The sequence below is a fragment of the Acipenser ruthenus genome, chromosome 35 (assembly GCF_902713425.1).
Source record: "Acipenser ruthenus chromosome 35, fAciRut3.2 maternal haplotype, whole genome shotgun sequence".
NCBI lineage: Eukaryota > Metazoa > Chordata > Actinopteri > Acipenseriformes > Acipenseridae > Acipenser > Acipenser ruthenus.
This window is the reverse complement of record NC_081223.1, coordinates 275,247-299,379: the sequence shown is the minus strand read 5'-3', so window position 1 is coordinate 299,379 and position 24,133 is coordinate 275,247. Positions and strand designations below refer to the sequence as shown.

Sequence of the window (24,133 nt, the reverse complement as noted above, 5' to 3'; positions counted from 1 at the left end):
CTACAGTGTGGTCTGTGTCTGGAGGAAGGAGCTGCTCACTGTGATGCATGCTGGGAAACACTGACTCTGATATCTCAACATCTGCAACTTCCACCCCTGCCAGTGAATATTAAAGAATGTTAAAATGTCCCTTTAGCAGGCCAGCATTTTAAACACAATGATTCTCCCCTTGCTCTCCTCTCTGAGAGTTGCTGTAAGCTGTCTGTCCCACACCCCAGTTATTCCTGCAGACTCACATCAGTGTGTGTCAGCATAGAGGTTACAGCATGTCATTCCACCAGCATGGGAAGGGATTTCTGTTGCAATTCCACAGCCCAGCAGCACAGGCTGCACTACACTCTGTGACCACAAGAGGGAGAGAGTAATTCCACAGCCCAGCAGCACAGACTGCACTACACTCTGTGACCACAAGAGAAAAAGAGAGAGAGAGAGCTGTAGAAATGCGCGGATAGTAAACTCGATGTTTTGTAATATCATCAATTGGCCCTTGATACAATAGACAACCCTAGCCCTCTCATGCATGAATTATGGTAACCTTAAACAAGATTTTTTTCAAATGGTTTTTATTAGTCTTCAGGGCCTATAAAAACATAAAAAGTTTATGTTTTTATAGATTTCACTGCTGCTACGTGGGCTCCCTGCTTCCTCTCCCTGCGTGTCTGGCTGCCATTCCCCATCATCACTATCACTTGATTGTGATGGAATCTCCTCTACTACCCTGGAGCTCGATGCTCTTGATGTCTGGCTAAGAAAATAACAATACTACTAATAAAACTTTGACTACTACCACACAGCTGCTGAGAATAATAATTATTCAGAAAATTCATTCTCAATTAAAAAACAGTTGAGAGAAGATAAAATGATTCAAATGATCCTATTTATGGACCACACTGCAATATATAGCTCTTATAGGACAAAAAGTATTTAGCATAGGCCTATAGAACAACATAGGCCTAATGTGCATTATGAATCTTAATAGTGCATGACGTCCACTTAAGTGGACATATGGTTTAACATAAACTGAAAAAAATAGTGACTATTAGAACAAAACATATACCATATTATTCCCTAAACATGACTTTCTTTGAATATATTTTGTACCTGCTCTGCTCTTTTTGTGTAAAAAGGATTTTACAGAAATCCCTGAGGTGCTCGGTGCTGCTGAACTTTACTCTGCCATTGTACCGTCACCGTTATGTTTTTTGTAGTACCTATCAAGTTAAATAACACATGTTTGGACACAAAAAATTTTTCAGTGACTTTAACAAGTAGTCTGTTTACAACAAAAATACAATCTGTGTTAGGAATGCTATTTTAGTCCGATTTAAAATGGAAATTAAAATGGTATTGAGTGCTGACAAGAGTTTGGTATCAGCTGTTGATTTCCTTAAAACAATCTTTTATAGTAAAATAAAGAAATGTATTATTTTTAAAAATACGTAAAATTGAACTGCCAGAGAAGTGGGATTTGAACCCACGCCTCCATTCAGAGACCAGAACACAAAATTCTTTGGAAAGACAAAGTCCTTGAGTCTGGCGCCTTAGACCACTCGGCCATCCTGACAAGCTACGTTTCACTGCCGTATGCTTTGGCGGCTTAATAGGTTGGTCTCTGTGGCGCAATCGGCACAAAGGTTGGTGGTTCAAGCCCACCCAGAGACGATGGTTTTTGCATTTCTTAATCACATTAGAAAATGGCACTCTGATACGCTGTTATTTCATCCAGTTACGCTGAAGAATAAATGTGCTCTGTTTTTTTTATTTCAAAATAATACAAAACAAATATCGTCTTGTTGTTTGCCGAAACCCGGGATCGAACCAGGGACCTTTAGATCTTCAGTCTAACGCTCTCCCAACTGAGCTATTTCAGCTTGACAAGACTGATGTTTCGAGATAGCATTCTTTTTGGCAATCCAGTAAACCTGTAATGAGAAACGTTCAACAGCTCGGCTACACCATAATAGAATCCGATGTCTTTACAAATGTGTTTCAAAACTGTTAAGTTTTCTCCCAAATGCGGTTCTCAACAAATGTTTTTTTTTCTTTTTGTATTCCTTCCAGAGTAAGTCCAAAAGGCAAACACTGGAACTGGCTGCCTGAAAGTGCAGCGCTTGAACTGCCTCAACAAACGCTGAGCTCTAAAACGTGTACATTGAAAGTCTATTAACATCTTTAACACAATCATCTGTATTCCAATCCACAGGGTGATCAATAAAGTGACTGCTGGCTTTGTTTATATATTAACAAGATGTTTTCAGGATTCACGCGTATTCTGAGCAAGCACGATAGAATATGGTAGTGAAAGGACAAGCAAATAACAGGTTTATTGGCTCTGGTCTTGTATCATCACCCTGACTACTGTCCGTAAGAAAGTGGCATTAATAAAAACGTCATTATGCAAAGTTCCCAATGCGCAAATACGCAGCATATTTAAACTTCTTCACAATCTTAAACCTTCCCAAATGAATTTAAAATACTTACTGACAGGTACGGCCCTTTCCCAATGTAACACTCTGCTTTGTTTGAACACCAACGATGGGTGGGATATTATGTAGTAAACCACAATACTATTGTTCCCACTGTTCACTCGATGAGGCGTTGCCGTGGTAACCATGGTCTGTGAGGCGCCGGTGTGAAAGAGTTGCAGTGCAGCGGTGACGTCGGAACAGTCTTTCTGATGAAAACGCAGAGCAAGCTGAGAATGACGCTGCGCTTTGAACGGCGCTGTAGCTGCGCTGGAGACTGGATGGAGCAGAAAAGACTAACGTTGGAGCTCCTGCAGAAAAATACAAAAGCTGAATGATGAAAAGAATAGAAACAAACACAGACGAAGGGCGGAAGCAGTGCTGGGTATATAAATAGAAAAGAAGGAGAGATTGACATGCAAGCTACCTAACGGGATTGCCCATACCGCTCTGGTCACGCCCTTTTTACCTGACCAAACACAGCAGCGCAAGATAATGGCAGAGAGACTGGAACTTGATTGAAACTGAACTGCCCCCCAGGAAGTAATTTGTTTGTCGCTATATAATCAATATGTTGTGTGGGCTAAATTGTATAAATAAATGTCCGGATTTCAAATTCAAACACGCTAAAAATGATATAGAGTGGAATAGATATAAAGACGGTTTTGACCTCGACGTGATTTGAACACGCAACCTTCTGATCTGGAGTCAGACGCGCTACCGTTGCGCCACGAAGTCCTGGCGTACTGTTTGCTTGTGATGCAATGTTAGAGTGCACAGCGTGACATGAACGCATGCGATAATGTGTTAATTTACCAACAGAAACATAAATAAAAGTGTATGTATTTATTTGTGAATAAACTATCTTGCTTATACGATGGGACCAGAGACCTTACATCGGCAATCTAATGATAGGCCAACCCCTGAGAGACTTTGTCTTGACCAGGGACTAATATAATCTAAAAACAAACTGCGATGGGAATGTGAATAGAGTCAAATACATTTGTACCATTCTGTAAATTATATATATATATATATATATATATATATATATATATATATATATATATATATATACCTCAAGTAACTGTAGTTTTTTTTAAATACTTTTTTATTTTATAACTGTAGCTTTATTGTCATAATGAAAACACATTACACATGACCACAGTTCTGTAACAAAATGACAAAAACAAAGACGTTCCCATACCGGGAGTCGAACCCGGGCCGCCTGGGTGAAAACCAGGAATCCTAACCGCTAGACCATATGGGAAGGTGATTAGCAATCTCATTTACATGCAACAGTAGCTACACTTTAAAACCATGTGTAAGTTTGGAACATTCATAAACACTTATCTGTAACACTTTTTAAACGCGTCAAGGCGTTTACTTTATAAACATGTTTAGAATATAAACGCGTTAAGGTGTTTAAGTAATAAACACGTGAACATGTTTATTCGCTCTAACACTTTTTAAACACCTGAACACGTTTACAAATCTACAGGTGTTTAAGATCTAAACACGTAAAATGCTTTCTTATTTTTACAATACAAAAAGACACAAATTAAACAACTTACTTTTATTCATTGCATATTTCAAAGTTAAGCCAAAAACTTTTTTAAAGAAAAAATCTATTGCAATAGTAACAAGTATTTGAATTGTAATAAATATTTACAATTTGAAGAATAAAATCTGTTACACCTATATACATATTGTAGCGTGCATGGTGGAAGGCAGCAGTAGGGCTGGTAGGTGTCTCGAACATCTAAACAAGTCAGCCCTTAATAAAGACTGTCCGTGTTCATTTCGGCGTTTATGACATTGTCTATACACAACAGCTCTTATGTAATCCTATTGGTATTGAATCGATCGCAATTAATGTGTTCCATGTTTCCAGTCAGTTTGATAGTTTTAATACTGTATTACATTCTGAATATGAATAGAGCTGAATTATTAATTGTAGATAATACTTAGAATACCAGATACATATTTAGCATTAAAAAGCAATAGATGTGATTTATTTAATAGTCGTTCATTATTGTGTGTATCAGCCGCCACACAAAGCCGAGCGCAGTGCGGTATACTGTAATGATGCTCCAGTCAGTCTGTCCGGACTGCACCTGAACCATCTTAAAAACACGAAGCCCCTAATAAGCTAATTTGTAAAAGTTAGTAAAGAATTGCGCTAATATAACGAAGCTAAATTTGAACTCCTAGCTGGAGCAACGAGAGAGGGCGAGAGGGCGGGGCAGAGAAGGAGGGGGAGACGCTGCTAGGCAACCGGCTCGTGAACATTCCACTCAGCTGAGCAGAGACCGTTAGGATTTAAAAATGCGAACGTTCCGAGCGGCGTTAGGCGCTTCGGTAAATTAACACACCGTTGCTGGCATTTGAATGTAACCATATTTTAAATACTGAAATAGGACTGTATTAAAAAAATATATTATGTTTTTCAAAGTAATATGTTATTTGGAATATTAAAACAATCAAGTTAAATAACATGTTTGGACACAAAATATTTTTCAGTGAAGTTAACAAGTAGTCTGTTTACAACAAAAATGCAATTTGCGTTAGGAACACTATTTTAGTCGGATTTAATATGGAAATTAAAATGGTATTGAGTGCTGACAAGAGTTTGGTATCAGCTGTTGATTTTCTTAAAACAACCTTTAATAGTAAAATAAAGAAATGTATTCTTTTTAAAAATAAGTAAAATTGAACTGTTAGAAGTGGGATTTGAACCCACGCCTCTATTCAATAAGTAATTTTGTTGCAATACTGTATACAATGTGAACAGAATAAGACATTGCTGCGTTGTCTCGAAGAAACATCTTCAATTTGTATTTAAAAAGGACGCCCAACGTGGGGCACGAACCCACGACCCTGAGATTAAGAGTCTCATCCTCTACCGACTGAGCTAGCCGGGCTGACTGGTGCTCGTTTCTTTCACTGTAACCAACTGAGCTATTAATTTGCCATCTTATTTGAGAAAATAGTGAATGACAGAACCAAAGATTCAAATATAATCCACTGAACTGTAGCTTTATTATCATAATGAAAACAGATTACACATGACCACAGTTCTGTATCAAAATTAAGTCGTAAGTATATGGTTTCCATTGTAGCTATTTACACACACTGCTCTGTTGTCTCCCAGGGTGTTATCTAACAAAAAAGACACATGCTGTGCTGCCATAATTGATTACATAGACTTTCCTGCCCCGTCTTGCTTTCATCTTAGATGTGATCTCAGGTTCTGCTGAGTTCTGCTCCCTCGATCACGTTCTGCAGCATCTCGCCTTGCTAATCACTGCCGTATGCTTTGGCGGCTTAATAGGTTGGTCTCTGTGGCGCAATCGGTTAGCGCGTTCGGCTGTTAACCGAAAGGTTGGTGGTTCAAGCCCACCCAGGGACGATGCTTTTTGCATTTCTTAATCACATTAGATAATGGCACTCTGATACGCTGTTATTTCATCCAATTATGCTGAAGGATAAATGTGCTCTCTTTTTTTAGTTCAAAATAATACAAAACAAATATCGCCTTGCTGTTTGCCGAAACCCGGGATCGAACCAGGGACCTTTAGATCTTCAGTCCAACGCTCTCCCAACTGAGCTATTTCGGCTTGACAAGACTGAGGTTTCGAGATAGCATTCTTTTTGGCAATCCAGTAAACCTGTAATGAGAAACGTTCAACAGCTCGGCAACACCATAATAGAATCCGACTGTTAAGTTTTCTCCCAAATGCGGTTCTCAACAAATGTTTTTTTTTTTTTTTGTATTCCTTCCAGAGTAAGTCCAAAAGGCAAACACTGGAACTGGCTGCCTGAAAGTGCAGCGCTTGAACTGCCTCAACAAACGCTTAGCTCTAAAACGTGTACATTGAAAGTCTATTAACATCTTTAACACAATCATCTGTATTCCAATCCACAGGGTGATCAATAAAGTGACTGCTGGCTTTGTTTAAATATTAACAAGATGTTTTCAGGATTCACGCGTATTCTGAGCAAGCACGATAGAATATGGTAGTGAAAGGACAAGCAAATAACAGGTTTATTGGCTCTGGTCTTGTATCATCACCCTGACTACTGTCCGTAAGAAAGTGGCATTAATAAAAACGTCATTATGCAAAGTTCCCAATGCGCAAATACGCAGCATATTTAAACTTCTTCACAATCTTAAACCTTCCCAAATGAATTTAAAATACTTACTGACAGGTACGGCCCTTTCCCAATGTAACACTCTGCTTTGTTTGAACACCAACGATGGGTGGGATATTATGTAGTAAACCACAATACTATTGTTCCCACTGTTCACGAGATGAGGCGTTGCCGTGGTAACCATGGTCTGTGAGGCGCCGGTGTGAAAGAGTTGCAGTGCAGCGGTGACGTCGGAACAGTCTTTCTGATGAAAACGCAGAGCAAGCTGAGAATGACGCTGCGCTTTGAACGGCGCTGTAGCTGCGCTGGAGACTGGATGGAGCAGAAAAGACTAACGTTGGAACTCCTGCAGAAAAATACAAAAGCTGAATGATGAAAAGAATAGAAACAAACACAGACGAAGGGCAGAAGCAGTGCTGGGTATATAAATAGAAAAGAAGGAGAGATTGACATGCAAGCTACCTAACGGGATTGCCCATACCGCTCTGGTCACGCCCTTTTTACCTGACCAAACACAGCAGCGCAAGATAATGGCAGAGAGACTGGAACTTGATTGAAACTGAACTGCCCCCCCAGGAAGTAATTTGTTTGTCGCTATATAATCAATATGTTGTGTGGGCTAAATTGTATAAATAAATGTCCGGATATCAAATTCAAACACGCTAAAAAATGATGTAGAGTGGAATAGATATAAAGACGGTTTTGACCTCGCCGTGATTTGAACACGCAACCTTCTGATCTGGAGTCAGACGCGCTACTGTTGCGCCACGAAGTCCTGGTGTACTGTTTGCTTGTGATGCAATGTTAGAGTGCACAGCGTGACATGAACGCATGCGATAATTGTTAATTTACCAACAGAAACATAAATAAAAGTGTATGTATTTATTTGTGAATAAACTATCTTGCTTATACGATGGGACCAGAGACCTTACATCAGCAATCCAATGATAGGCCAACCCCTGAGAGACTTTGTCTTGACCAGGGACTAATATAATCTAAAAACAAACTGCGATGGGAATGTGAATAGAGTCAAATACATTTGTACCATTCTGTAAATTATATATATATATATATATATATATATATATATATATATATATATATATATATATATATACCTCAAGTAACTGTAGGTTTTTTTAAATACTTTTTTATTTTATAACTGTAGCTTTATTATCATAATGAAAACACATTACACATGACCACAGTTCTGTAACAAAATGACAAAAACAAAGACGTTCCCATACCGGGAGTCGAACCCGGGCTGCCTGGGTGAAAACCAGGAATCCTAACCGCTAGACCATATGGGAAGGTGATTATCAAATTCATTTACATGCAACAGTAGCTACACTCTAAAACCATGTGTAAGTTTGGAACATTCATAAACACTTATCTGTAACACTTTTTAAACGCGTCAAGGCGTTTACTTTATAAACATGTTTAGAATATAAACGCGTTAAGGTGTTTAAGTAATAAACACGTGAACATGTTTATTCGCTCTAACACTTTTTAAACACCTGAACACGTTTACAAATCTACAGGTGTTTAAGATCTAAACACGTAAAATGCTTTCTTATTTTTACAATACAAAAAGACACAAATTAAACAACTTACTTTTATTTATTGCATATTTCAAAGTTAAGCCAAAAACTTTTTTAAACAAAAAATCTATTGCAATAGTAACACGTATTTGAATTGTAATAAATATTTACAATTTGAAGAATAAAATCTGTTACACCTATATACATATTGTAGCGTGCATGGTGGAAGGCAGCAATAGGGCTGGTAGGTGTCTCGAACATCTAAACGAGTCAGCCCTTAATAAAGACCGTCCGTGTTCATTTCGGCGTTTATGACATTGTCTATACACAACAGCTCTTATGTAATCCTATTGGTATCGAATCGATCGCAATTAATGTGTTCCATGTTTCCAGTCAGTTTGATAGTTTTAATACTGTATTACATTCTGAATATGAATAGAGCTGAATTATTAATTGTAGATAATACTTAGAATACCAGATACATATTTAGCATTAAAAAGCAATACATGTGATTTATTTAATAGTCGTTCATTATTTTGTGTATCAGCCGCCACACAAAGCTGAGCGCAGTGCGGTATACTGTAATGATGCTCCAGTCAGTCTGCCCGGACTGCACCTGAACCATCTTAAAAACACGAAGCCCCTAATAAGCTAATTTGTAAAAGTTAGTAAAGAATTGCGCTAATATAACAAAGATAAATTTGAACTCCTAGCTGGAGCAACGAGAGAGGGCGAGAGGGCGGGGCAGAGAAGGAGGGGGAGACGCTGCTAGGCAACCGGCTCGTGAACATTCCACTCAGCTGAGCAGAGACCGTTAGGATTTAAAAATGCGAACGTTCCGAGCGGCGTTAGGCGCTTCGTTAAATTAGCACACCGTTGCTGGCATTTGAATATAACCATATTTTAAATACTCAAATAGGACTGTATTAAAAAATATATTATGTTTTTCAAAGTAATATGTTATGTGGAATATTAAAACAATCAAACTAAATAACACATGTTTGCACACCAAAATATTTTTCTTCCTCATAACGTGTTAGAAAATGTAAACAGCAGTTGGAGAATGCCGAAGTCGATCATCCTAGCATGTTAAACGAGGGCATTTCTCCTGTAAGCTGCATCTAGTAATAGATCGTTTATACTGTTCTCAATGGTCCGCACCCCAGCCTGAGACCACGATCCAGTGGTAGACGGAGATGTTTTTCAAAGTAATATGTTATTTGGAATATTAAAACAATCAAGTTAAATAACATGTTTGGACACAAAATATTTTCAGTGAGGTTAACAAGTAGTCTGCTTACAACAAAAATGCAATCTGTGTTAGGAACACTATTCTAGTCGGATTTAAAATGGAAATTAAAATGGTATTGAGTGCTGACAAGAGTTTGGTATCAGCTGTTGATTTAAATCATCTTAAATTATGTAGAGCTTGTGGTGTTATGCTGCCATCTAGAGGTTGTGACTGGAATTGAAACTATTAACTTCAGTGAAGCAGGGTAGCATATATTTGGTTAATGTGATTAAAATCCTTGTCTATGTATAAAACATTTGCTTTAGAACAGTTTGTGATGATATAAGTAAGTTAATGTAGGTCTAGAAGAGGAGCCTGCAGTATTTAGATGTCACAATTCGGCGAGTTGAAGCTCTCATGTTGCAAAAGCGCAGCAGCAGGAGCCAGAAGATTGCAGTAGTGAGGCACAGGCTCGCATTGCCTGTTAAAGCTGCCTGGTCGTCATGGAAACGTACCACTCTCAGTAGTCACTCGATGTGGCGTTGCCGTGGTAACCATGGTCTGTGAGGCGCCGGTGTGAAAGAGTTGCAGTGCAGCGGTGACGTCGGAACAGTCTTTCTGATGAAAACGCAGAGCAAGCTGAGAATGACGCTGCGCTTTGAACGGCGCTGTAGCTGCGCTGGAGACTGGATGGAGCAGAAAAGACTAACGATGGAGCTCCTGCAGAAAAATACAAAAGCTGAATGATGAAAAGAATAGAAACAAACACAGACGAAGGGCGGAAGCAGTGCTGGGTATATAAATAGAAAAGAAGGAGAGATTGACATGCAAGCTACCTAACGGGATTGCCCATACCGCTCTGGTCACGCCCTTTTTACCGGACCAAACACAGCAGCGCAAGATAATGGCAGAGAGACTGGAACTTGATTGAAACTGAACTGCCCCCCCAGGAAGTAATTTGTTTGTCGCTATATGATCAATATGTTGTGTGGGCTAAATTGTATAAATGTCCGGATTTCAAATTCAAACACGCTAAATAATGATATAGAGTGGAATAGATATAAAGACGGTTTTGACCTCGACGTGATTTGAACACGCAACTTTCTGATCTGGAGTCAGACACGCTACCGTTGCGCCACGAAGACCTGGCGTACTGTTTGCTTGTGATGCAATGTTAGAGTGCACAGCGTGACATGAACGCATGCGATAATGTGTTAATTTAACAACAAAAGAAACATAAATAAATGTGTAGGTATTTATTTGTGAATAAACTATCTTGCTTCTATGATGGGACCGGAGACCTTACATCCGCATTCTAATGATCGTCCCACCCCAGAGAGACTTTGTCTTGACCAGGGATTAATATAATTTAAAGACAAACTGCGATGGGACTGTGAATAGAGTCAAATACATTTGCATCATTCTGTATATATATAATATATATATTTCGAGTAACTGTAGCTTTATTATCATATTGAAGACACATTACACATGACCACAGTTCTGTAACAAAATGACAATAACAAGAACGTTCCCATACCGGGAGTCGAACCCGGGCCGCCTGGGTGAAAACCAAGAATCCTAACCGCTAGTCCATATGGGAAGCTGAGGAACAATCTCCTGGACATGCAACAGTAGCTAGTATACAGTACAATGATGGTAAAAACCACTAATTCATTACAAACACGTTACAAATTAAAGCAAACTTCAAGCCATTTATATTTATTCTCAATTAACACAAACTCTTCAATTGCTATTAAATATAAAAAATCTCCCTTTGTGCTTCTCGGAAGGCATACATTAATGTGGTAGAATCTGGTGAAAGTATGCGGCGTAGCCCAGCTAGCCGCAGCACAATCTCAGACAGTCGAATGCGCAGCTACTTTACCAGGTGGGGGTATAACCCAACACCATCATATTCAGTCGACACCGTGTCTGCAATCCAGTGTGACAGACGCTGCTAGAGGGGCTGTCCTAGGGGCAGTGTTCAGTGATAGAGAACAGCTGGTCAGATTGACACAGCACTCTTGTCCTAGCACTTAACATCTCAATGCCCGCACTGGGCAGAGAAATTCAATCACTCATGCTCCGTTGAAGCAACGGAGGTGGATGAAAAGACTCCAGATCCACAGACTGGTAAATGTGGAAAGCTGTAATCACCTTGGGGAGGAAAGCGGGGTTGGTGCGCAGCGACACTCCGCTTCCATCCTCCCACACGTGCATGCAGGAGCTGTGAAGAGACAGCCCCTGCAGCTCAATGATCCGCTTTACGGAGGTGATAACTAAGAGGAAGGCTGTCTTCATAGACAGATACTTCAGCTCAATGGAGTTTAAGGGCTCAAACGGGCCTTCGTGAGAGCCTCTAGCACAATATTAAGGCTCCATTCGGGGAGAACAGTCCTCCTAGGAGGGCGTGATCACCGTGCACCTTTAAGGAAATGGGTAGCCAAAAATGCGCACCCGGAGACATATAATCTACAGGGGCATGGCAAGCAGAGATAGCCTCTGAATACACCTGCAAAGGTGGAAGGTGACCGTCCAGGACCAAGCAGTTCCTGCAGAAACTGCAAAATGACTGGCCTAGGGCAAGTGATGGGGTCAAGGTTTGTAGCCAGACACCAAGTTTGAAAATATTTCCACTTATAGGTATACAATAAACTTAGTGGAGTCTGCCCTAGCGCTCTGCATGGTATCCACAACTGGGTCCGATAGCCCTAGTTCTAGCCAGCAGTCCCTTACAGGGGCCAGACCCGTATCTGGAACCTGCGTGGCTCCGGGTGCCAAAGAGAGCCTTCTGCCTGACTGAGGAGATCCAACGAAGTGGAATCTCCCAGGGCTGGCTATGCAACAGCTGGCACAGGGTCGAAAACCACATTCTCTTGGCCACCTGGAGAACTGACGCTTCTCTAACCCAACTTTTCTTAGAAAAGCCAGGAGCAACGGTATAGGCGGGAAAGCGTACAAAAAACGCTTTGGACCACTCGAGGGCTGCTCTCAGTTCCCACGCATTATATCCAGCGATCCGACCAGGGTCTGCGAACTCCTCCACCTGCCCAGACCAGCCCCCCAACAGAGTTGGGTGCGTCTGTCATCACCAATTGATAGTTGTGTATCACTCCTATGCTTGATCCTTCGCTTAGAAGAGAGGCTTGCTTCCACCAGCGTAGGGCTTCCCAGCCTAGGCGAGACACGGTCAGCTGATGGTGTCTGTAACGCTTGGGGTGCAGCCTAAGGCACTGAGCCACACTTGGATCGGGCGCTTGTGGAGTAACCCTAGATGGGTTGGTGATGAAGCCGAGGCCATCAGACCCAATAGTTTTTAACACAACACCAATTATACTGTGAACCCTTGCTGAACAGGGCGAGACAGTTGCAAATGGCAGCCACTCTGTCGTCCGACAGGTAGGCTTGCACTGTGTGGGCCACTGCTCCTTCCTGCGACTGGGCAGATCAACCAGTCGTTCAGCTAATTCATCACCCTGATCATTTGCAGCTTCAAGGGAGCTAGGATGGCATCCATGCACTTTGAAATGTGTGGGGGCTAAGGAGAGGTTGAACCACAGCACAGAAAACTCAGGACACTCCCCTGTAAGGTGAAGCGGAGATACTTCCTGTGCACTAGACGAATAGCAACGTGGAATCCACGTTCTTTCAGTCCAGTGTGATAAACCATTCGCCCGGCCGGTCAGCCTGCCGAGTACGGCAGATGTCAGCGCGTAACATCCGGGGCAGCCACCGGTGCAGGCGGGGTCAGCTCCAGGGCCACAGCAAGGGCTTGAGCCTGCTGTCTGGCCAGGACCAGTGCCGCGTACAGCTCAGCCGTGTACTGAAGCACTCAGGCACCAAGGGTGCAGACGCACCGAGGACACTGAGTGAGGTAGAATACAGTACTGGTGCACCGAAGCATCGGGGCACCGAGTGCAGGTGTTATTCACATGCTGTGGAGCTAAGCACTGAGGCATGGAGCATCTAAACACCGAGGGCGCCGACTGGGGGTGCCCAGCCTTAACCGCGTGAAGTCAACACAACCTGGGGTAGGGCAAAGCATACACCGGGGTGGATACCCAGACTCGAGTGGCTGCGGTAGGCAACCAGGAGAGCAGTACAGGGGAGCGCACGGTGCTGCACCACGGTGCAGAGCGGCGATAACCTGGTTCTGGACCGCATGCAGTCACACAACGCGGATAATGATAATAACGTGGCAGCGCATAGCGTGTGCCAGGGTGGAGCACAGGCTCAAGGAGCTGCAACCTGTTATTTCTTAACTGCAAAGGCAATAACAGGAACATACAGGCTTATAACCAGCCATTCAGCTATGGGAGAAACACATTCACCATGCCAGGCGGGTGACCAAGCGCGCCGAGTAGGCGGGCTGAAACAAGCCGGTGGATTCAACTCAACCGTGGGACACAGCAGAGCTGGGTTCCCGTGGAATAATCAGCTTACTATTTCTAACTGCCGGGCAGTAAGAAACAAATGCGCACACACACCACAGAAGCTGTGTGGGTAAAAATATCAGTCACCACGGCAACGCACGGTTAACTGATTTTATTTTGTTTCTCCAGCCCACCGAGTATGCGGGCTGAAGCAAGCCTGCAGAAGCCGCTGAAGAGCAGGGCCAGCAGTGCTGGGTCCCGGTGGAAATAACGCTGTATTTTTTTTTAAACTGCAAGGCAGTCAAGAACCAAAAATACACACCTTCCATGCAAGCTGTGCGGGTAAAAATAATAGTTACCACGGCAACGCGGGTAACTGATTTTGTTTTGTTTTTACCAGCCCGCGTAGGCGGGCTGAAACAAGCCGGCGTAAGCATCTCGACAGCGAGTCTCAGCATAGCTGGATCCCGATGGAGGAATCGCGCTTGTATCGTTTTTATTATTTTTAAAAACGCAAGGCAGTGAAATAAAAACACACATACACGCCCACAACAGCAAGCTGTGAGGGTAATAAAGCAGACACCACGGCAACTTGGGCGAACTGAATATTTTAAGCGCACCGAGAGGGTGGGCTGAGGCAGTCCAGCAGAGTCAATTCCACAGCGGGGCACGGCAGAGCCGGGGCCCGGTGGGGGAACACGTGTCTCTTTTCTTTTAAACTGTAACATTATTATTGTTTTATTCCTTAGTAGACGACCTTATTCAGGGCAACTTAACAGCAGAGGAAAGCAGAAAACAGCGATCGCTGTAAGGCTTTCGGCAGACTGCAATCGCAAAGCGATGTAGGCTGTTAAGCAGAAAAAGAGTAAACACAGCGTTGTAACTGGACAGGGGTGTCTAGCCTGGACTACGTGCAGTCACACAACGGGTGCAGCTCGTAGCTTACCGCGGAGTGAAGCACCTTGCACCTTCTACAGGCAGAAGGCAACGAGGCACCTCGCGCATCGAGCACCCGAGGCGCTATGCGCCCTGACGTACTAAGCACCTGCCTACCGAGCACCATACGTCCTGTGGGTATGATGTGTCGCAGGCCGTACAGGGAAGGACCTCGATATAGTGCTGACTCTGTGCATTAGCACTGAGGCACTGCTTGCACTACGTTGAACACTGGTAAGTGTTAACGTAGTGTGTCCACTCACTAGCGTTACAGCAAGGTATGCTGAGCCCCATGCGCACCGAGTATCCTGTTTCAACAGATACTGTGCAGCACCGTGAGCTATGTGCCAGGTTGAGCAGTGCTTACGCAATAACCCGTGCGTCCCAAGCGCACTGTGTACTGTATCCGAGATGCTAGGCAGAGTCCTGAGACAGGATGTCTGGCTTGTGCATAGCACTAAGCACTGCTTTCACTGCGTTTGACCCACAGGTACTAACACAGTGTAATTTCGCTAGGGCTACAAGTAAGGCTATTAACACCGCTTACCCAGCGCCGGGTACCGTGGGCACAAGTGCACCGTGTACTACCAACTACGCCTGCACCGTGTAATATGTACACTGCTTGCAGCGCTTGAGCTGAGCTCAGTGCGTACTGGTATTACCGTGCAGCACCACAGGCTATGCGCTAGTAGAGCAGTACTTACGCAACGAGAGCAACGTGCACCGCACTGCTTGCCTCGAGCGTTCCAAACGCCTTGCGCAATGGGTACAGTACACTGCGTGAACTGCGTATCGTGTGCACTGTGCGTAACTGTACTTTAGATCAAGCGCAACGTCGAACGTTCTAGACGCCTCGCGCAGCTGGAGCGTAAACTGCGTACCCTGCGCTCTGTGCGTAACTTTTTGGAAGGAGCAACAAGCACAGGCGAGTTATATGCGCTGTGAATATCGTTCTACGTACACTGCGTACTGGGAACCAAGTACTGTGTGCGTTATGCTCCTACACTGGCGTCGGATAATACGCAGCCTGTGTCAAAAGAAATCAGGCTATGCGTGCGCCGCGATACCGCAGCACCGGAGAGGACGCTACGCAAAGTGCGTACCCAGACCGCGTGGTCAACACACACACCTGGTCAGCGCGAAGCGTGTACCAGGGGGGGATAGAGGCCGAAGCCGCGGTGGGTGAAGTTTTTGTCAAGCAAAGATTACAGTTTATAAGAAGGAAGGAAAGAGAGAGAGAGAGAGAGAGAGAGAGAGAGAGAGAGAGAGAGAGAGAGAGAGAGAGAGAGAGAGAGAGAGAGAGAGAGAGAGAGAGAGAGCACACCGAACGCACATGAACCGACACACCGCAGCGGTCAGGTTCAACCTCTCCTTACCGACTCCACTCGGATGGGGATACGGCAGTACCTAGCCCTGAGGAAGGGAGCGCGGCTGGGTCACTCGACAGCGGGGATACGGCAGGCCTAGCCCCAAGGAGGATACTTGTGTAACTCTCTTTAAGAAAAGACAACTCACTCGCGGGTGGCTGCACAGACAGCCACTCACATACGACAGACAGTAAAAAGAGAGCGGCCCACCAAGGGGGCCGTTGAAAGACAGAAAGATGAAAGACTCGGCCTTTTTCAAGAGTCGTTGATTCCAGGAAAGCGGCAAGCCAGCTTTCAGCACGAATGCTAGGAACTACAACTGACCCAAATGGACTCGAGGGCTCTTTCTATCAACACGCTCAGTTCTAGACACAGAGGTCTTACCTTACCATCTTGAGAAGGAAAAAGAGGGAGATCTTCAAGTGAGTGACGGTTTTATACCCTCGGTAGGCGGGACCGAGTGCGTCATCACAGGAAGGGGCCTTCGGCAGCTCTGATATAGAGAGCTCAGTATTACCTACCTCAAGGGCAGGGAATATCCCATACTTAATGTTGGTGGTCGTCTTCGACTTGAAAGGGAAGTGGAATTTCAACTCCCCTTTTACCCTTTGTGCAATCCATAAAATTAATAAACTGTTCAAGCGAATACAGTTTTTTTGGGGGGGCTGACTGACCTGGGTGTCAGAGAGCATCGAGGTGTCAGAGAGCTCTCCCTCCTCATCCTCGTCTTCTCCCGCGAACGCCTCCCATTCCTCGGCCGAATCCTCATCTCTGGCTCCCGACTCATCTTCCTCTGGCCGTGAGGACTCTGCTGAGGGCAGGGCTATGGCGTCACTGGATGCTAGTCCAGCGCTGCCACTAGCCTCCTTCCCTGTGCGGGGGAGCTCCGCAGCCACGGCCTGATCACCGCCGTCGCCGCCGCTCTCCCCCGGCCCCGACTCTCCGACAGCGGCAGCGCTGGGCTGAGACCCCGCATCACCACCAACCAGCGAGCCATGGCTCGGTTCCCCAGGAACAGCGAGTTGAGCGAACACCCTCAGCCTGACCAGCCCCCTGCCTTTCAGCGCTGCCCTCCGCCGCAGCCGCTGATCTGAGCTTAGGGCAGGCTTGCTTCATATGCCCTTCCTCGCCACAATGAAAACATTTCATTGTGTCCGAGGTTGCAAAAATAACACACTCTTTCCCCTCTATAATAAACCTCCAGGCTAAGATCCTGCCCCGGGTTATGCGTCAATACAAACACTTGTCTATGAAAAGACATCACATGTTTCACCTCGGGGTTCTTACAGCCGAGCGGAATCATTCTAATAGGGGACATGATTTTACTGTAACTTGCCAATTCTCTTTCAATCTCTACATTTGGAATAAAAGGGGGGACATTTGATAAAACCACTTTCCTTAGAGGAGTTGAAAGAGGTAAATCAGAAATAAAAGCACCATTGACAGAAAATCCTTCCTCCACAATCTTATTTACGAGAGTTTCTTGACTTAAAAACACAACAATGGCCTTATTCATACGTGAAGCAGATTTAATGTTGTTAAAACCAATTGTCTTACCGACCGATAACAGAACGTCCTCCACGGAAACTTCATTGTCGGGCACACACCTGAACCCATGTCTCCGTGTCAGTCCCTCTATACCGCCAGAGTGTGAGCCCATCTCGGGCTACACAAACTAACTTAGCCTCCCAAATGGCAAGGCCAATAGATAGATAAATAAATAAATAACTATACAAAATAGAAAGGCTATAAATAAATAAAGTTTTTTTGAAGAAACTTATAAAATTCCTTTTAAATTAACCGTGTAAAAATAGTAAAACCAAGAATCTAAAAACAGACCTGCACTATTCAAACACACCGCTCTCAGTGAGAGAGAGAGAGAGAGAGAATTGAATTTTAAAATCCCTTTATTGAACAACACAAAAGAAAAACAATAAGACAGAGAGAGCACTTGATCTTTTAGTCCTTGTGCTCCCAGATTGTGGAATGCACAGCCACCTCATCCGAGAAGAGCTACATCAGTTAAAAGGTGCTATATCAATGAAGTTTAGATTATTTTTGATTGAACACAGTAGCTATGGAATTATGGGTAATCAATATATGCAAATTTCAGCAAAAACAAGAACCAAACAAATTGCCTGAAAGTGGCCAAAAGGCTTCTGACAATCACAATATATATATATATATATATATATATATATATATATATACCGCACTGCTCCATTTCATATATATATATATATATATATATATATATATATATATATATATGAAATGGAGCAGTGCGGTCTCTTATAAGGAGCGTGTTATTCACAGCAGTGTGAAATGGAGCAGTACTGTCTCTATAGGAGTGTGTTATTCACAGCAGTGTGAAATGGAGCAGTACTGTCTTATAAGGAGCGTGTTATTCACAGCAGTGTGAAATGGAGCAGTACTGTCTCTATAGGAGCGTGTTATTCACAGCAGTGTGAAATGGAGCAGTACTGTCTTATAAGGAGCGTGTTATTCACAGCAGTGTGAAATGGAGCAGTACTGTCTCTTATAAGGAGTGTGTTATTCACAGCAGTGTGAAATGGAGCAGTACTGTCTCTATAGGAGTGTGTTATTCACAGCAGTGTGAAATGGAGCAGTACTGTCTCTTATAAGGAGTGTGTTATTCACAGCAGTGTGAAATGGAGCAGTACTGTCTCTTATAAGGAGTGTGTTATTCACAGCAGTGTGAAATGGAGCGGTACTGTCTCTATAGGAGTGTGTTATTCACAGCAGTGTGAAATGGAGCAGTACTGTCTCTTATAAGGAGTGTGTTATTCACAGCAGTGTGAAATGGAGCGGTACTGTCTCTATAGGAGCGTGTTATTCACAGCAGTGTGAAATGGAGCAGTACTGTCTCTTATAAGGAGTGTGTTATTCACAGCAGTGTGAAATGGAGCGGTACTGTCTCTTATAAGGAGTGTGTTATTCACAGCAGTGTGAAATGGAGCGGTACTGTCTCTTATAAGGAGTGTGTTATTCACAGCAGTGTGAAATGGAGCAGTACTGTCTCTTATAAGGAGTGTGTTATTCACAGCAGTGTGAAATGGAGCAGTACTGTCTCTATAGGAGTGTGTTATTCACAGCAGTGTGAAATGGAGCGGTACTGTCTCTATAGGAGCGTGTTATTCACAGCAGTGTGAAATGGAGCAGTACTGTCTCTATAGGAGCCTGTTATTCACAGCAGTGTGAAATGGAGCAGTACTGTCTCTTATAAGGAGTGTGTCATTCACAGCAGTGTGAAATGGAGCAGTACTGTCTCTTATAAGGAGTGTGTTATTCACAGCAGTGTGAAATGGAGCAGTACTGTCTCTTATAAGGAGTGTGTTATTCACAGCAGTGTGAAATGGAGCAGTACTGTCTCTATAGGAGTGTGTTATTCACAGCAGTGTGAAATGGAGCGGTACTGTCTCTATAGGAGCGTGTTATTCACAGCAGTGTGAAATGGAGCAGTACTGTCTCTATAGGAGCCTGTTATTCACAGCAGTGTGAAATGGAGCAGTACTGTCTCTTATAAGGAGTGTGTCATTCACAGCAGTGTGAAATGGAGCAGTACTGTCTCTATAGGAGTGTGTTATTCACAGCAGTGTGAAATGGAGCAGTACTGTCTCTATAGGAGTGTGTTATTCACAGCAGTGTGAAATGGAGCAGTACTGTCTCTATAGGAGTGTGTTATTCACAGCAGTGTGAAATGGAGCAGTACTGTCTCTATAGGAGCGTGTTATTCACAGCAGTGTGAAATGGAGCAGTACTGTCTCTATAGGAGCGTGTTATTCACAGCAGTGTGAAATGGAGCGGTACTGTCTCTATAGGAGTGTGTTATTCACAGCAGTGTGAAATGGAGCAGTACTGTCTCTTATAAGGAGTGTGTTATTCACAGCAGTGTGAAATGGAGCAGTACTGTCTCTTATAAGGAGTGTGTTATTCACAGCAATGTGAAATGGAGCGGTACTGTCTCTTATAAGGAGTGTGTTATTCACAGCAGTGTGAAATGGAGCAGTACTGTTTCTTATAAGGAGTGTGTTATTCACAGCACTGTGAAATGGAGCGGTACTGTCTCTTATAAGGAGTGTGTTATTCACAGCAGTGTGAAATGGAGCGGTACTGTCTCTTATAAGGAGCGTGTTATTCACAGCAGTGTGAAATGGAGCGGTACTGTCTCTATAGGAGTGTGTTATTCACAGCAGTGTGAAATGGAGCGGTACTGTCTCTTATAAGGAGTGTGTTATTCACAGTAGTGTGAAATGGAGCAGTACTGTCTCTTATAAGGAGTGAGTTATTCACAGCAGTGTGAAATGGAGCAGTACTGTCTCTTATAAGGAGTGTGTTATTCACAGCAGTGTGAAATGGAGCAGTACTGTCTCTTATAAGGAGCGTGTTATTCACAGCAGTGTGAAATGGAGCGGTACTGTCTCTATAGGAGTGTGTTATTCACAGCAGTGTGAAATGGAGCGGTACTGTCTCTTATAAGGAGTGTGTTATTCACAGCAGTGTGAAATGGAGCAGTACTGTTTCTTATAAGGAGTGTGTTATTCACAGCAGTGTGAAATGGAGCGGTACTGTCTCTTATAAGGAGTGTGTTATTCACAGCAGTGTGAAATGGAGCAGTACTGTCTCTATAGGATTGTGTTATTCACAGCAGTGTGAAATGGAGCGGTACTGTCTCTTATAAGGTGTGTGTTATTCACAGCAGTGTGAAATGGAGCGGTACTGTCTCTTATAAGGAGCGTGTTATTCACAGCAGTGTGAAATGGAGCAGTACTGTCTTTATAGGAGTGTGTTATTCACAGCAGTGTGAAATGGAGCAGTACTGTCTCTATAGGAGCGTGTTATTCACAGCAGTGTGAAATGGAGCGGTACTGTCTCTTATAAGGAGTGTGTTATTCACAGCAGTGTGAAATGGAGCGGTACTGTCTCTTATAAGGAGTGTGTTATTCACAGCAGTGTGAAATGGAGCGGTACTGTCTCTATAGGAGTGTGTTATTCACAGCAGTGTGAAATGGAGCGGTACTGTCTCTTATAAGGAGCGTGTTATTCACAGCAGTGTGAAATGGAGCGGTACTGTCTCTATAGGAGTGTGTTATTCACAGCAGTGTGAAATGGAGCGGTACTGTTTCTTATAAGGAGTGTGTTATTCACAGCAGTGTGAAATGGAGCAGTACTGTCTCTTATAAGGTGTGTGTTATTCACAGCAGTGTGAAATGGAGCGGTACTGTCTCTTATAAGGAGCGTGTTATTCACAGCAGTGTGAAATGGAGCAGTACTGTCTTTATAGGAGCGTGTTATTCACAGCAGTGTGAAATGGAGCGGTACTGTCTCTATAGGAGTGTGTTCTTCACAGCAGTGTGAAATGGAGCGGTACTGTCTCTATAGGAGTGTGTTATTCACAGCAGTGTGAAATGGAGCAGTACTGTCTCTATAGGAGTGTGTTATTCACAGCAGTGTGAAATGGAGCAGTACTGTCTCTATAGGAGCGTGTTATTCACAGCAGTGTGAAATGGAGCGGTACTGTCTCTATAGGAGTGTGTTATTCACAGCAGTGTGAAATGGAGCAGTACTGTCTCTATAGGAGTGTGTTATTCACAGCAGTGTGAAATGGAGCAGTACTGTCTCTATAGGAGTGTGTTATTCACAGCAGTGTGAAATGGAGCAGTACTGTCTCTATAGGAGCGTGTTATTCACAGCAGTGTGAAATGGAGCAGTACTGTCTCTATAGTAGTGTGTTATTCACAGCAGTGTGAAATGGAGCAGTACTGTCTCTTATAAGGAGTGTGTTATTCACAGCAGTGTGAAATGGAGCAGTACTGTCTCTTATAAGGAGTGTGTTATTCACAGCAGTGTGAAATGGAGTGGTACTGTCTCTTATAAGGAGCGTGTTATTCACAGCAGTGTGAAATGGAGCGGTACTGTCTCTTATAAGGAGTGTGTTATTCACAGCAGTGTGAAATGGAGCAGTACTGTCTCTATAGGAGTGTGTTATTCACAGCAGTGTGAAATGGAGCCGTACTGTCTCTATAGGAGTGTGTTATTCACAGCAGTGTGAAATGGAGCGGTACTGTCTCTTATAAGGAGTGTGTTATTCACAGCAGTGTGAAATGGAGCGGTACTGTCTCTTATAAGGAGTGTGTTATTCACAGCAGTGTGAAATGGAGCGGTACTGTCTCTATAGGAGCGTGTTATTCACAGCAGTGTGAAATGGAGCAGTACTGTCTCTTATAAGGAGTGTGTTATTCACAGCAGTGTGAAATGGAGCGGTACTGTCTCTTATAAGGAGCGTGTTATTCACAGCAGTGTGAAATGGAGCAGTACTGTCTCTTATAAGGAGTGTGTTATTCACAGCAGTGTGAAATGGAGCAGTACTGTCTCTATAGGAGCGTGTTATTCACAGCAGTGTGAAATGGAGCAGTACTGTCTCTATAGGAGCGTGTTATTCACAGCAGTGTGAAATGGAGCAGTACTGTTTCTTATAAGGAGTGTGTTATTCACAGCAGTGTGAAATGGAGCAGTACTGTCTCTTATAGGAGTGTGTTATTCACAGCAGTGTGAAATAGAGCAGTACTGTCTCTATAGGAGTGTGTTATTCACAGCAGTGTGAAATGGAGCGGTACTGTCTCTTATAATGAGTGTGTTATTCACAGCAGTGTGAAATGGAGCAGTACTGTCTCTTATAAGGAGTGTGTTATTCACAGCAGTGTGAAATGGAGCGGTACTGTCTCTATAGGAGTGTGTTATTCACAGCAGTGTGAAATGGAGCAGTACTGTCTCATATAAGGAGTGTGTTATTCACAGCAGTGTGAAATGGAGCGGTACTGTCTCTATAGGAGTGTGTTATTCACAGCAGTGTGAAATGGAGCAGTACTGTCTCTATAGGAGTGTGTTATTCACAGCAGTGTGAAATGGAGCGGTACTGTCTCTTATAAGGAGTGTGTTATTCACAGCAGTGTGAAATGGAGCAGTACTGTCTCTATAGGAGTGTGTTATTCACAGCAGTGTGAAATGGAGCGGTACTGTCTCTTATAATGAGTGTGTTATTCACAGCAGTGTGAAATGGAGCGGTACTGTCTCTATAGGAGTGTGTTATTCACAGCAGTGTGAAATGCAGCGGTACTGTCTCTTATAAGGAGTGTGTTATTCACAGCAGTGTGAAATGGAGCAGTACTGTCTTATAAGGAGTGTGTTATTCACAGCAGTGTGAAATGGAGCAGTACTGTCTCTTATAAGGAGTGTGTTATTCACAGCAGTGTGAAATGGAGCAGTACTGTCTCTATAGGAGCGTGTTATTCACAGCAGTGTGAAATGGAGCAGTACTGTCTCTATAGGAGTGTGTTATTCACAGCAGTGTGAAATGGAGCGGTACTGTCTCTTATAAGGAGTGTGTTATTCACAGCAGTGTGAAATGGAGCGGTACTGTCTCTTATAAGGAGTGTGTTATTCACAGCAGTGTGAAATGGAGCAGTACTGTCTCTATAGGAGCGTGTTATTCACAGCAGTGTGAAATGGAGCGGTACTGTCTCTTATAAGGAGTGTGTTATTCACAGCAGTGTGAAATGGAGCAGTACTGTCTCTATAGGAGTGTGTTATTCACAGCAGTGTGAAATGGAGCAGTACTGTCTCTTATAAGGAGTGTGTTATTCACAGCAGTGTGAAATGGAGCAGTACTGTCTCTATAGGAGTGTGTTATTCACAGCAGTGTGAAATGGAGCAGTACTGTCTCTTATAAGGAGTGTGTTATTCACAGCAGTGTGAAATGGAGCAGTACTGTCTCTTATAAGGAGCGTGTTATTCACAGCAGTGTGAAATGGAGCAGTACTGTCTCTATAGGAGTGTGTTATTCACAGCAGTGTGAAATGGAGCCGTACTGTCTCTTATAAGGAGTGTGTTATTCACAGCAGTGTGAAATGGAGCAGTACTGTCTCTTATAAGGAGTGTGTTATTCACAGCAGTGTGAAATGGAGCAGTACTGTCTTATAAGGAGCGTGTTATTCACAGCAGTGTGAAATGGAGCAGTACTGTCTTATAAGGAGTGTGTTAT

At 43.3% G+C, this 24,133-nt stretch overlaps 8 non-coding genes across 8 annotated transcripts; 1 reads left to right on the top strand and 7 right to left on the bottom strand.

Moving 5' to 3' along the window:
• Positions 1 to 1,451: 1,451 nt before the first annotated feature.
• trnal-caa (transfer RNA leucine (anticodon CAA)) lies at positions 1,452 to 1,564 on the bottom strand. The gene is made up of 2 exons: positions 1,527 to 1,564; positions 1,452 to 1,499 (listed from the first exon to the last, which is right to left on the bottom strand). It is a non-coding gene; the product is annotated as a tRNA-Leu (tRNA).
• A 234-nt stretch (positions 1,565 to 1,798) lies between these two features.
• trnaf-gaa (transfer RNA phenylalanine (anticodon GAA)) lies at positions 1,799 to 1,871 on the bottom strand. The gene has a single exon. It is a non-coding gene; the product is annotated as a tRNA-Phe (tRNA).
• Positions 1,872 to 3,131: 1,260 nt separating this feature from the next.
• On the bottom strand, positions 3,132 to 3,203 carry trnaw-cca (transfer RNA tryptophan (anticodon CCA)). The gene has a single exon. It is a non-coding gene; the product is annotated as a tRNA-Trp (tRNA).
• Positions 3,204 to 3,663: 460 nt separating this feature from the next.
• On the bottom strand, positions 3,664 to 3,735 carry trnae-uuc (transfer RNA glutamic acid (anticodon UUC)). Its single transcript has one exon. It is a non-coding gene; the product is annotated as a tRNA-Glu (tRNA).
• A 2,068-nt stretch (positions 3,736 to 5,803) lies between these two features.
• Positions 5,804 to 5,877, top strand: trnan-guu (transfer RNA asparagine (anticodon GUU)). The gene has a single exon. It is a non-coding gene; the product is annotated as a tRNA-Asn (tRNA).
• A 135-nt stretch (positions 5,878 to 6,012) lies between these two features.
• Positions 6,013 to 6,085, bottom strand: trnaf-gaa (transfer RNA phenylalanine (anticodon GAA)). Its single transcript has one exon. It is a non-coding gene; the product is annotated as a tRNA-Phe (tRNA).
• Positions 6,086 to 7,858: 1,773 nt separating this feature from the next.
• Positions 7,859 to 7,930, bottom strand: trnae-uuc (transfer RNA glutamic acid (anticodon UUC)). The gene has a single exon. It is a non-coding gene; the product is annotated as a tRNA-Glu (tRNA).
• Positions 7,931 to 10,923: 2,993 nt separating this feature from the next.
• Positions 10,924 to 10,995, bottom strand: trnae-uuc (transfer RNA glutamic acid (anticodon UUC)). The gene has a single exon. It is a non-coding gene; the product is annotated as a tRNA-Glu (tRNA).
• Between the last annotated feature and the right edge of the window lie 13,138 nt (positions 10,996 to 24,133).